This window comes from Phoca vitulina, unplaced genomic scaffold (assembly GCF_004348235.1).
Source record: "Phoca vitulina isolate PV1807 unplaced genomic scaffold, GSC_HSeal_1.0 scaffold65, whole genome shotgun sequence".
NCBI lineage: Eukaryota > Metazoa > Chordata > Mammalia > Carnivora > Phocidae > Phoca > Phoca vitulina.
The window spans coordinates 1,416,502-1,429,107 of record NW_022589768.1 but is presented as its reverse complement, the minus strand read 5'-3'; the positions used below and the strand labels follow the sequence as shown (position 1 = coordinate 1,429,107).

Sequence of the window (12,606 nt, the reverse complement as noted above, 5' to 3'; positions counted from 1 at the left end):
ATATGTAACTTTACCATATAGATTTTTCTTCACCTGGCCCCAGGCTAGGTGAGCAACAATTACTTTTTATATAAACAAAATAAGCAAAACTAGGTCTTTTTCTGGTTCTCTAAAGTTTAATTTATTTAGCATAAACAGCCAGAACTAAAGAACAACTGTTACAGACAGACAGTCAACGGGGATGACTTCAATGTCCCCAAGAATATCCCCTGGGACCCTCCTGGGTAGGGAGAATGAGATCCTTGGTACTGTTTCGATAGAAATAAGAGCCAGGTTTCTGACATTTACTATGAAAGATTACAGCACATTTACCCACAGATTCAAATTTCTATAGTAGCATTAATTTACCAAGCGTTAGAAGGCTTGTCTGGAAAACAGAACTGCATCCAATCAAAATGTCCTAGAATACGCGGGTAACTACTTCCCCTACATGTATCACATGGGCCTCAAATTTCTACCAAAAAATTTAGGAAATGCTTTAGCACTGCACAGAGTAAACTTACTATTTATAATAGCAACATGGTTTAGAAATACCATGAAAAGTAACATCCCAATACTCAAATTTCACTAATTTTTAAAGTATTACTTAACAGTGAAATAAGCTACTGCACATTTGCTTTGCTATAAAAGACAAATGTTTATTTATATTCTCCTTATACTGTGCATATAAATGATTTAAGAAATAATTCAAGCCTCATAAAAGCTGTAACTTGATGGAGTAACTGTCACACGAGCTGAAGTATTTGTCCAAGAGCCTCCCCGTGCTGCAGCAGAACTTAAACGTCCTGAGTGAGCCTACCGTCAAACACAACAGCTAACAAGTGAATGGTACCAATCTTGGGTTGTAAAACAAGTTTGCTTTCTGTATGGTAACAATAATAAACATCTGATGAGTGAGGACGGTTTAACAGGCCCCAACCTGACAATTTTACATGCACATTTAATCCTCATTCCACCCTAAAAAGTGGGTGCAGTGATGACCAACTCTTTCTAGATTATGGAACTGGAGAGTCTGGAGATGCTAGAAACTTGTTTAAGATCACAGAGCTAATAAGAGGCAGAGATAGGCCTTGAATCCAGATTTACTGGTCTCCAAAGCCCAGTGCTTTGGGCATCAAGCTAGATTACGGGCATCAAGCTAGATTACAGGCAAGAGCAGTCCAGGGTCCTGATGAACCACACCCAGAACGGGAATGCAGACATGGCTCCCCTGGGAAGGGTGGCACTGACGAATGAGTGCCATCATGCAACCAACAGGATGGCTAAATTCAGGAAAGCCATCTCTCACAAGAAACAACTGTGAGTAACCTAGAGAAAAGACAAAAAGGAATGCGTTTTGAAGGGTTCTTAAAGAGGAAAAAAGAGCAGGCTTATCTCATGTGGTGCAAAAGTACAGAATTTGAAACTGTGTGCCAAGTCTCAGAAGACAAGTTCCAGCTCAACACAAGACACTTTCTGATGCTAAGGAATCCAACAGCTGGAACAGACTCCCTCCTAGATTACTGAGTCTGTGCAATTCAATACTTGAACCTCAACTACCACAGTAATAACTGATTCAACCAAAATGACCAAAGCATGACGTAATTCTTGGTGGATGCAGGGTTGACAGGGAATTGTGTATATCGAGTCTCAAAGTTACTTCCCCACCCACTGCTTATTAACGAAAGGAAAAATAATAATCCTTTAAGCGGAAGAACCTGGCAGATACCACATTAACCAAAAGATCAGAAGTGAGTATCACTGGTAACAGGACAGATGGACATGCTGCCTCCTGATGCGATGCACGGAGGAGCACGCGTCACTAGTGGCCCATCCCTGCCAACACTACGGTTCCTAAATTTAACCACAAGGACACATCAGACAAACCCAGACTGAGGGGACTCTGTAAATAAATGGTCACTCTCCAAACAATGTCAATGTCCTAAAAGACAAGGAAAGGCGAAAGAAGTGCTCCTGACTCAGGGAAATAAAGAAGCATGATAACTAAACGCAGTAAGTGATTCTGGGCTGGATCCTGGACCGGAGAAAAATTAATGAAGGAAGGACATGTCGGGAAAAATAGAGAAATCCAAAAGTGGACTGTATTAGAGAATTCTATTAGATCAGTGTTAAATTTCCTTTATTTGATAACTGAACTATCTTTGAAAATACAAGAATGGCCTTGTCAGAATACGTAAATATTAACATGGTAAAGGGACAGGATGCACACAACTTACGGTCACACAGTTCAGAAAAAAATAATACGATAGAGAGTAAGAGTGAATGTGGCCAAGGGTTAACAGTGGGTGAATATTGCCAAGGGGTATATGGGAATTATTTGTATTATCAATGTAACTTTCTATAAATGTGAAATGATTTCAAAATAAAACCTGAGAAAAATAAATATTTGAAGCTGATGTTTCTAAGGATTCTGAATACATAACAAGTGGATCATTTTCCCAATCTGATCTCCATATACTCAAAGTCCAATCCAACAGCAATCCAAAGTCATCTTCGATTACCTATGTCGTGTTCGGGTTTAAAACATCCAATGTTGAGTGCCATTCCACACTGATGACAAGGTGTGACTCCTGGATCTGAGTCAGGTGCATGTCTGCCTCCTCCCAGCCTTGTTACCCTCCTGCAACCTTCCCCAAACCACACTGCAGTTAGAGAAACAGACCTCTCCCATCAAGCAACTGCTATTCTTCAACTGGGAATACAGCAGAAGGGGCGCCTCCTTGCTAAAAACTCCAAGTTAATTCTGCTTATGCCAGGCAGCGAAGCAGAACCAAAGCAGATGCATGATCAACAACATGCAGGGGAAATAGTAAAGCAAACGTCCCTCCCCAAACAAATAAAACTCGATAAAGCCAATAAAAAGCTGACAAAGCACACATTCACTACAGAGCACCTGGAAAAGACAAGCTAACAGAATGTTAATCACTGAGAAGCTAGCCCCCAAATGGGTAATACACAAACATGTTAGTGACATGAAGCCATAAAATAAAGAGGGAGGAAAAAAGGGAGAAAACAGCAAGAGGGAACAGGAAGCAAGCGCGAGAAAGGCCCCACATGAGCACACTGCTAACACCCAGCTCGCCTTCCTCCCCAGTGTCTTCGCGTATTTTCCCTCCACACTTTCACTTCCATTTAGTCTTCTACCGTCCTCTAGCGCACCTACAACTGTAGGGTCTCTGTGAGACTAACAGCTGTAGGAGCACAGCTCTGACTACAGTGTAACGATTTGCATCTTATAACCATACTCCTTTTCTTCTTCCCTTGCTTGTCAAGAGGCACAGAACAATAGTCTCTCTCTGAGGAACAATCTTACAAACAATTCACTTTGGAAAGGAGTAGAATGATAGCACAGATCACTAGCTCATAGTCTAACAAAGAAGGCAGGAATTGGAGGGGTAGATAACCAGCAAATTTAGAAAGTCAAGGCTGAACAAAGATGACCTGGGAAGAAGGGATGGATTTTAGTCTCTTATACTCAATATACTCTCCGTTAGGTACGAGCACGCTGTGGCCCAATATTTACTGTACTTTAGCTAATTCCAGATCAGCTCTGTTACAGAGCTGTGGCCCTCTTCTGGGCAAGCTCTCTACCAGATTAATCTCTGTAACCCAACAGCAAACACTACCTTGTTTAAAGAAGGCACTTTCATAGGCCCTTACAGAATGCCTAACTGCAAAACAGGCAAAGGTACTTTATCCCGACCCTATCCCTGTGTTCGATCCCATTTTCTCAGGCAGCACATTTTCAAATCCTCTGTCCACCGGATCTGTGCACTCGCTCTCTAAATCCTCCTCCAATCTCAATTCAAACTCCAGTTTCTGAATGCTGCAGGTTGATGCCCTTTTAATAAAAGAATCAGAATAATCAACCTTGTGAAAGTTGACTAACTCAAACCTAAAATTTAAATCAATTTTGAACCCTAAATCCCTAATTTAAGAAATACGGGATGTGAGGGGCAGCCAGGCAGCACAGTCAGTTGAGCATCTGACTCCTGGTTTTGGCTTGGGTCATGATCTTGGGGTCATGAATGCTCAGGACAAAGTCTGCTTGAGATTCTCCTTCTCCACCCATCCCCCCGCCAAATAAATAAATCCTAAAAAAAAAAAAGAAATATGGAATGTGTATATGGACATTTGTATGTATACGCACATATCTGGGAGGGCAGGAAGCAAGTTTTCAGGCGTTCCTTGCTTCTAAATCAACTCTTACCTACACTGCCAAGGAGATTATAACATATATTTGTTAGCAAATATAGACGCTTCATTGGTCATGAAGTCAGACCAGCAGAGTCTGCAGCTGAATTTCCAGCAAACCCCTAACACACAGACATATATATATATATATACATATATATATATAAAATCGTAAGCCTTTACCTTTGGCTTCCTATGTAGACCCTTCTCAGACCATACTATGTAGGTCCCAACTCAGAGAGAGGAGGCGCTGTAGAAAGAAATAAAAAAAGGCTCCAAAAAATAAAACTTAGTATGAGGTAGAAATCCTAAGGGGTAGGGGACAGGAAGTACTGCAAAATACCCATGGTTCAACAAGCCCATTTAAAATTTAGCTTATTCTTACAAGTGAGTTTTAAATAAGGATTACCATTTAAGAAGAGGTTTTATAGTTAAGATTAAAGGTAGTAGCTTTTTTCAGGGAAAGGGAGAAGATGAGGAATATAAACAAAGTATAAAGAATAAGAGAATAATAGCTGACAATTCAGCTTTTTCCCTAAGACAAATTTTATCCTTTTGGTCTAACACAGGTTTTTCTGTCTTCCCTCCCAAAACTAAGAGACAGAGACTGACATTTTAACTAGAGCATAGTTCCGACTGCTAGGTTTCTACACTCACGTGCACACAAAGGCTTGTACTCAAATGTTCACAGCAGCCTTATTTATGACAGCCAAGCACTGGAAACAGTCTAGATATCCACCCAATGGTGAACGGACTGGACAAGTTGTGACACATTCACACAATGGAATACTATTTAGCAATAAAAAGAAGTGAAGTATTGATGAACTCACCACACGGGTGAGTCTCTAGACTACTATGCTAAGTTCAAGAAAGACACAAAGGACCACATAATGTGTGATTCTAATCACAGGAAATGCTGGCAACAGCCACCAGACAGAATGGAGGTCCAGGGACCAGGGGTGGGAGAGGAGGTTAACTCCAAAGAGACACAAGGAGACTCTCTGGGTAAGAGACATGCTCCACATCATGATCGTTATGGTGGTGGTTTAAATACATTCATTTGTCATAACTAAAACTGCACACTTAAAATTAGTAGATTTTACTGTATGCAAACGTACATCAATAAAGCTGATTTCTTTAAAAATAATGAAATAGGACAAAAGAAACAGCCATTCTGATTTAAGATGTTATAGCTATGTGAGGTACAAGATAAATATTACAAGTTCCAAGAGGAGCCACATCTTCCTGAAAGTATCTGTGTACTACGTAATTATTTTATTTTTTATATATTAAAATAACTTTCTAAATAATTTCATTTAGATATAAGCAGAGAAACAAAATTTCCCTTTCTTACCTTCTCTATCCACTTCTTTTATCCTCTCAGTACCTTGAAAATGATTTGGTACCTTGAGTAAGATCAACTTGGACTGCTTTTCATTCATTTTTTATTTTTATTTTAAAGTAAGCTCTACATAGGGTGCCTGGCTGGCTCAGTCAGCTGAGCATCTGATTCTTGATCTCAGCTCAGGTCATGAGTTCACGCCCCGTGCTGGGCTCTAACGGTGGGGGTGGAGCCTACTTAAAAAAAATTAAAAAAAAAAAGAAGAAAAGAAAAATAAAGTAAGCTCTAAGCCCAATATGGGGGGAGGGGTGGCGTGACCTCAGGCCCCTGAGTTTGACAGTCACACGCCCCACTGACAGAGCCAGCCAGCACCCCAGGATTGCTGTATAAATAACACACGGTAGTATTTTACAACAAGCATGAAGCATGAATAGGAGCTTGAACAAGTTCACCATCAATTTTTAAAGTTGGGGGGAGGAAGCTTATAATTCTAACAAATTCTACTAAATAGTATTTCCTGGTCCTAGATTTTCAAGTATAACTGACAAGAATTTATTGCATTTCAACAAAAGATACCTCCCAAATAAAGGCAACATAGCTCATTCCTTTCATCAGGAATTGTTTCTGAATGTTTACTGTTTCTTCAGAAAATACAAGAAAGCAGTTTTCTCATACTGCCTTGCTCAATCATTAAAGTTATGTTACAAAATAATTCATGTTCCTAAAGAGTTTTCAATTTCTCAAATCAAAGCTTCCATTAAAAAAAAAAAAAGATCTTTTGAAAAGATCAGTAACCAGTATTCAAATATAAAACCTAAAGATAAACTTATAGTAAACTGGGTAATTTGAGCCAAGAGACTTCTTCAGGAACTTAAAAAGAATTTAAAAGTATTTTTAAGAAAAATTATAATTCAGGGCGCCTGGGTGGCTCAGTCGTTAATTCAGCTCAGGTCATGATCCCAGGATCCTGGGATTAAGCCCCGAATCAGGCTCCCTGCTCAGCGGGAAGCCTGCTCTCCCACTCCCCCTGCTTGTGTTCCCTCTCTCGCTGTGTCTCTCTCGGTCTTATTAAAATCTTAAAAAAAGAAAAATTATAATTCATTTCAAACATTTTAACTTGTTTACCACAAAGTTCAAATGCTCAAAATAATAGCTATTTTTTATGAGTAGCCTTTCAATTTAAACAATTTTTCTCCATTCTCTTAGTATAATGGTCATACCAATATTACCAAGGTAACGATACTCCCAGGCATACACCTTCCGTGAACCCACTCACGCATCTGCTGACTCTCTGCAGAGCCATGAGGGATGAAACTATGTAAGACACAAATCCAGCCTCAATGAGTTAGGTGGGGTTCTTGCTCCCATAATTCTTAACCACTTACAAGTCTGAATAAAATGTTACTACCCATCCAATAAAAAATGTTATTACTGAATAATTGATGTTTTATTTTATTTATTTTTAAAGATTTCATTTATTTATTTGACACAGAGAGAGAGAGTGAGAGAGCACAAGCAGGGGGAGCAGCAGAGGGAGAGGGAGAAGCAGGTACCCCGCTAAGCAGACCCAGACCCCCTGGGGGCAGAGGAGGGGTCGATCCCAGGACTCTGGGATCATGACCTGAGCTGAAGGCAGATGCTCAACCGACTGAGCCACCCAGGCGCCCCTGAATAATTGATGTTTTAAATACCATTTTTAGTTTATTATATTCTGTTCATTGAGAATACAAGAGTTTTTTTTTTAAGTTTCCAACAACCATGAAATCTTTTTTTTCTACAAATCCTTTCATTAATCCCAGTTAACAATCATCTTGCATATAAATACTATCTGTTGAAAGTGGGATAAATATATGGAGAGAAGTAAATAAAAAAACAGCACTGCTAAGAAACACAGCGCATGTTAATACATAAGTCACTTTCCTGGCCAACGTTCAACCATGTAATTCGGCCCATTACGATTGGATAACACTAAGTGTTAGAAGCCATCCGTCTTGCTCACCACTGTATGTCTAATACCTGACACAGCTGCATTAAACAGGTGCTCCAGGTGCTCAAATGCTTACATCATGGATTAACACGTGACGTGCATTTATCCACACCAGAAAAACAAACCCTGAGCCTCTTACAGACCAACCAGAGGAAATTCAATCTCTAGGTAAAAACCAAATTACCAGTCTTTTTCATCTTAATGTTTAGGATCAATCAGGGAATTCTGGAACAGTGTAGAATACACTAATCTGATTTAAATTAGCAACTTTCCTTCTTCCAGGCCATTAAACAGTCAGTAGATTAATCTATAGCAATCTAAAAATAGCCCGCCAGATGATGAGTCTGTGTGTTTAAGGCTTTCTAATTTATCTCCATTCTCTTCAGGAATTCAACAACACCCAGGGGTCACAGTATACAAGTACAATCCATGTAGTAGTCTCTTTTTCACATCATTAAAATATCTACATGTATACTTTTCACCACCTCTACTGCTAAAGCAAGTGCCAGTAACCTGACTGATTTTCAAGTCTCCCTTAACTAGGAACAAAAGTAGAACAAAAGCATATTAGCTTCAGAGCTATTTAGGAGTCGACCCCAGAATCTGCACCGATAGTGGTTTCCACATCACATAGAGATCATCTTGATAATTTTAAGCTCCTATGTTAGTGATCCCTGACTTGGAATTGTTAGGCCTGAATCAGTCATCCCAAGATCAGGCTTTTCTGTTTCTAGACACAAAATAAACTGCTCAGCACCACAGTGTGAAGCTATTGAGCATTCAGCCGAAAACTTTCTAGTTCATCAACAATGGGTCCTATAATAGCTCCTCGGTCTTAAATCTTAAAAAGTCCAACTGGCTCCAGCGCTGGCCTCAATACATTGCTAGGGAGTTAAAGTCCCAATGACCTGGCTTTAAGTCAGCCAAAAGCAAAGACCGAGGAGAGTAGGATTCAAAATTTCAAGAGAAAAGAGAAAAAGAGTTCTCCTGAACTGATCTCTAAAAACATGCATTTCCATATATAACCTTTACATTAGTGTTTCTCAAATACATGGATTAACAACGTCAGAAAATCACGAATTCCTAGGTCCTAGCCCATACCTACTGAATCAGTTTCTGGAGACTGAGACCAAGCTTGTTAGCACTCTAACAAGCTTCCAAGGGATTCTCAGATTCAAGTTTGAGAACCACTATTTTATATACATACTGGTAAATATTATTTTAGCAGAACACAGCAAATACATATTTGTAGCAGAAATCAAAATGGGTTTCAAATCACTGTGAAGCTGGTAACTTTAGAATAATTTTGGTCAACTGAAATTAGGTCAGGGCGCCTGGGTGGCTCAGCTGGTTAAGTGACTGCCTTTGGCTCAGGTCATGGTCCTGGAGTCCCCGCATCGGGCCCCCTTCTCCCTCTGACCCTCCCCCTTCTCATGCTCTCTCTCTCTCTCATATAAATAAAAATTAAAATAAATAAATAAATAAATAAATAAATAAAATTAGGTCAAAGGATGCATCTCAAAAGTAATCTGTCAAAAAACAATGGTTTCCCGCTATAAACTTTGGGGAACCACTATTTAAAATTTTAGGAAGTGCCTTCTGTTGGTTGGACATAAGCAACCACGGTCCGTAAGTAACTACAGTTGCTGGTAGGAACAAGTGATTTTACCTCCCCACCTTTCAGTAACAGGCATGATAACTACAGTAAGAATGGTATTAGCAGACAACTGCTACTCAGAATTTGGGGCAAAAATTTTGAGTAGAACTTTGGGGAGATGGAGGTTCAAGTACACAGGAAGAATTTTTCAAGACGGTATGTCCTGAAGTACTCTACTCCCAGAGTGATGATGGTCCATTTTTACATGCTTTCCTCTGAACTGCTGGAAAGGCACTGTGACAGAACAGGAAATGAGCACAGGGACTTCCAATTTCAGGATTACAGAGTAAAACAGTTTCTCTCATACTCAGGCAGTAACAAGGAAGACAAGAAACAGGAACACAAACTCTGTCTTCAGTATAACAGGAGACAACTGTGACCGTGAACCACAATCCATTTACGATCACAGTGAGTGAGTGAAGGCCTGGCAGATGAATGACTAGAGGGAGGAAAAGCCAACTGGCTGAAAGCAAAGGGATGGATACAGCACAAGCCATTTGCTCTGGAGAGAAACCTGGAAGTTGTTAGAAAAATGAAAATTTAGATCTCCCCTCTGCTCACCAACCCCACTCCTACACAGAAGAGCTCAAATTGCAAACAAAAAATATGTTTCTAAGGCAAAACAGAAGGATCGAAAAACCACTACTTTTTGAAAGCCTCCTTTGTAGCAAGCACTGAACTAAGCACCTGACCTTTCCAAAATTTTCGTTAAGTTTAAGGAATTATAATTTTCAGCACCTCACACATTTAAAGCATGTATGCGATACACACTTCTCAAAATTTTGGAGATACACACTTAACTCATCTTTATTTATATAATCTAAATGACAAAACCAGTCCTCGCTGACCCTTACTCCTCAGAACTGTCACATACAGTGGAAATGCCGTGGCAGCTGGAGGAAAAGAAACACTAGTTTGGAGAGTCAGGATCCCTAGCTCCACTCTCTCTGCCTCAATTATTTTGAGGGTGAGCACCAATCAACACGAGAACATGGTCAACACTACCATCATATACTAAGACAAGACAAGCCCTTCCTCACTGAGAGGGCTATTTTTCGGAGCCAACTGAGAATTTCTTAAGCTTTCCCCGGGTTTCGTCCTTTTTTCACAGAATAGGTAACACGTGTTAACACGCACACAAATGTTTGACATCACAAAACAAAGCTACAGTACATCTACTGTGCCTTTATTATTCCAAGATGTTCACATTTTGCAGAGAATGAGAACGTCTACAGTTAACATGGCTTCTTTTCCTGCTTTTTCTAAATTTCTAGAGCCAACTACAATGCAATGAAGGTTTCCAGCAAAAAGATGAAATGTCATGCCGAGTACATACTCTGATTAGGCAAATGTAAATCATGAAACAGTGAGGTCTGCTGGGATTACGATCGTTGAGAAACGCCGAGCTGTGGCTCCATGCTACAGAAGCTCTGGGACACGGTTATCTCGCTGCCTGCGGGCTCTGCACTTTGGACGTTCCTAAAGACTTTGTCGTCTCTTCTATCTGAACTGCTGAAGAAGCCAGGCCTAACAAAGGACAGCAATACACAAAATCTTTTACGGGAGTACAATAAAAATCCACCTCTTCCTATCAATCAGCTTCCTTTCTGTCTGCTAAAAAACCTGACAGTTACTAAGAATCATGTAACACACAAGATTTCTGGTTGGGATGAAATATGTTTGTCTTCCTAAAGTTACTCCTATGTATTTTTTGTTTTGTCGCAAATTAATGACCACAACCAGCAAGTCGGAACACAATTCTGAGTTACGCAGCTTTCCCACTTTAAGAATTAGGGTGTACTGAAAATGCAAAACAGCTTCTATTCCAATCTGTCCACTGAATTATCACTGCAAATGATGTGGTCTTAACTTGAGAAATAAGCTTTTTGTATCAGCAGAGAGCACCATTTTACATCCAAGAATGTTATCATCTGTTAACAGAAATGGTCACAGTGAGGCATTAAACACTGTGCGGAAAGCTGGGATGTTCCCAGCACAGACGCTGAAGAACAAACCAAGGGTACTGACGACAAAGCAGCAACCCTTGGTGCTATTTTTCTCTAAAGGATTTCACTCTTGATTTTCCTAAGAAATTAAGACAGCATTATAAGAAGTAACATTACAAATTTTACCTAAATCAAACTCATTTGGTGAAAACAATCAGACGACAGGTGCTGATAACCATTTCCTTCAAAAAGGTATTTAATTATTCCAAGAAAGCTAAATTATTATAAGAGTAAAGTATGGCTTGGAGTTCAGTCACACACAGACCAGCAAGTAAACATGAAGATTCCTCAGAGATGCCTGTGATGCTCCCCCTTACCCTCCACACAGCCCCTAGTTTCACGTGCACCCCCTTACCTCATTTACTGTTTAAAAAAACCCCAATCACCTCATAGGTTACTATACACATTCTACTGACTAAAAAGACAAGACTAAAGAAATCTTACTTTGGAAGTATTTGCTTTGATGACTTTCTCTTCCTCCTACTTGCCAAATGGGGTCACGCCTACAGAGACCTTATCTTCTGAAGAAAAACCTAGGATGTGTGATCTAACAACAAGATAGAATAGTCTGTTGGAAAACAAGTACCTTTGAGAGGAGTGCAGGACAGGGCAGACATGTCAGGCTACCTCAAATTTCTGTACTGCTTCCAAATGTGTGACCCTGTATTTTATGGACCCTAAAAAGTTGGTATTTCTGAAATATTCCAGAGGTTTAGAAGGGCAATTAAAAATATTCCAAAACGGGGATGCCAGTTTCATGTGCTTGAACAGTGCCATGGCTCCCGGAACCAGATCTCCAAATCTCTGCACCTGATATCTGTCTCTTTGTGAACGAACCTTTGGTCTCACAGCTCTAACTAGGAGCTCAGAGCAAATGTCTCCCAAATAGGACTCTAGCTCAGACCTTTCTCCAGAGCTCTCTGTTTGCTAACTGGATGTTGGATGTCTCATCAACTCTGCCAGTAAAAAAATCACGGGGTGACGGTGGGGCAGGGTGAACGAAGAGAAGCTGGTAGCTACGTTAGAGGAACAGGACGAGGCACTAACAGAAGTGAGAGGGTCCATGATAAATGCTTTCCCTGTACTGTCTCCTCTAATCTTCACAATATCCCTTACAAGCAGGAACCCTTACCTCCTCCATTCCACAGATGAGGAAACAGCCTGAGTGAGACTATGGAAGCTGCTCAGGTCAAACCGCTAGCAGGCCGGAAGGCAAGGATCTGAACCCAGGGATCTGACTCCAAAACCCAAGCACCTATACATGCTGAAACCCCAAGAAGAGATGAGATACAGATTCTGACAGGTGAACTGTGCTCTCTGGTCAATTCAAGAGGCATTTCCTGAGCACTAAAAGTATGTGCCAGATACTACACACACACAGACACACACACGATTATCTCGATTCAAATCCCTGCTTTAC

At 40.3% G+C, this 12,606-nt stretch overlaps 1 protein-coding gene across 4 annotated transcripts in view; it reads right to left on the bottom strand.

Moving 5' to 3' along the window:
• Positions 1-12,606, bottom strand: part of ZFAND6 (zinc finger AN1-type containing 6) — a 59,732-nt gene that overhangs the window by 30,685 nt on the left and 16,441 nt on the right. The window lies entirely within an intron of this gene.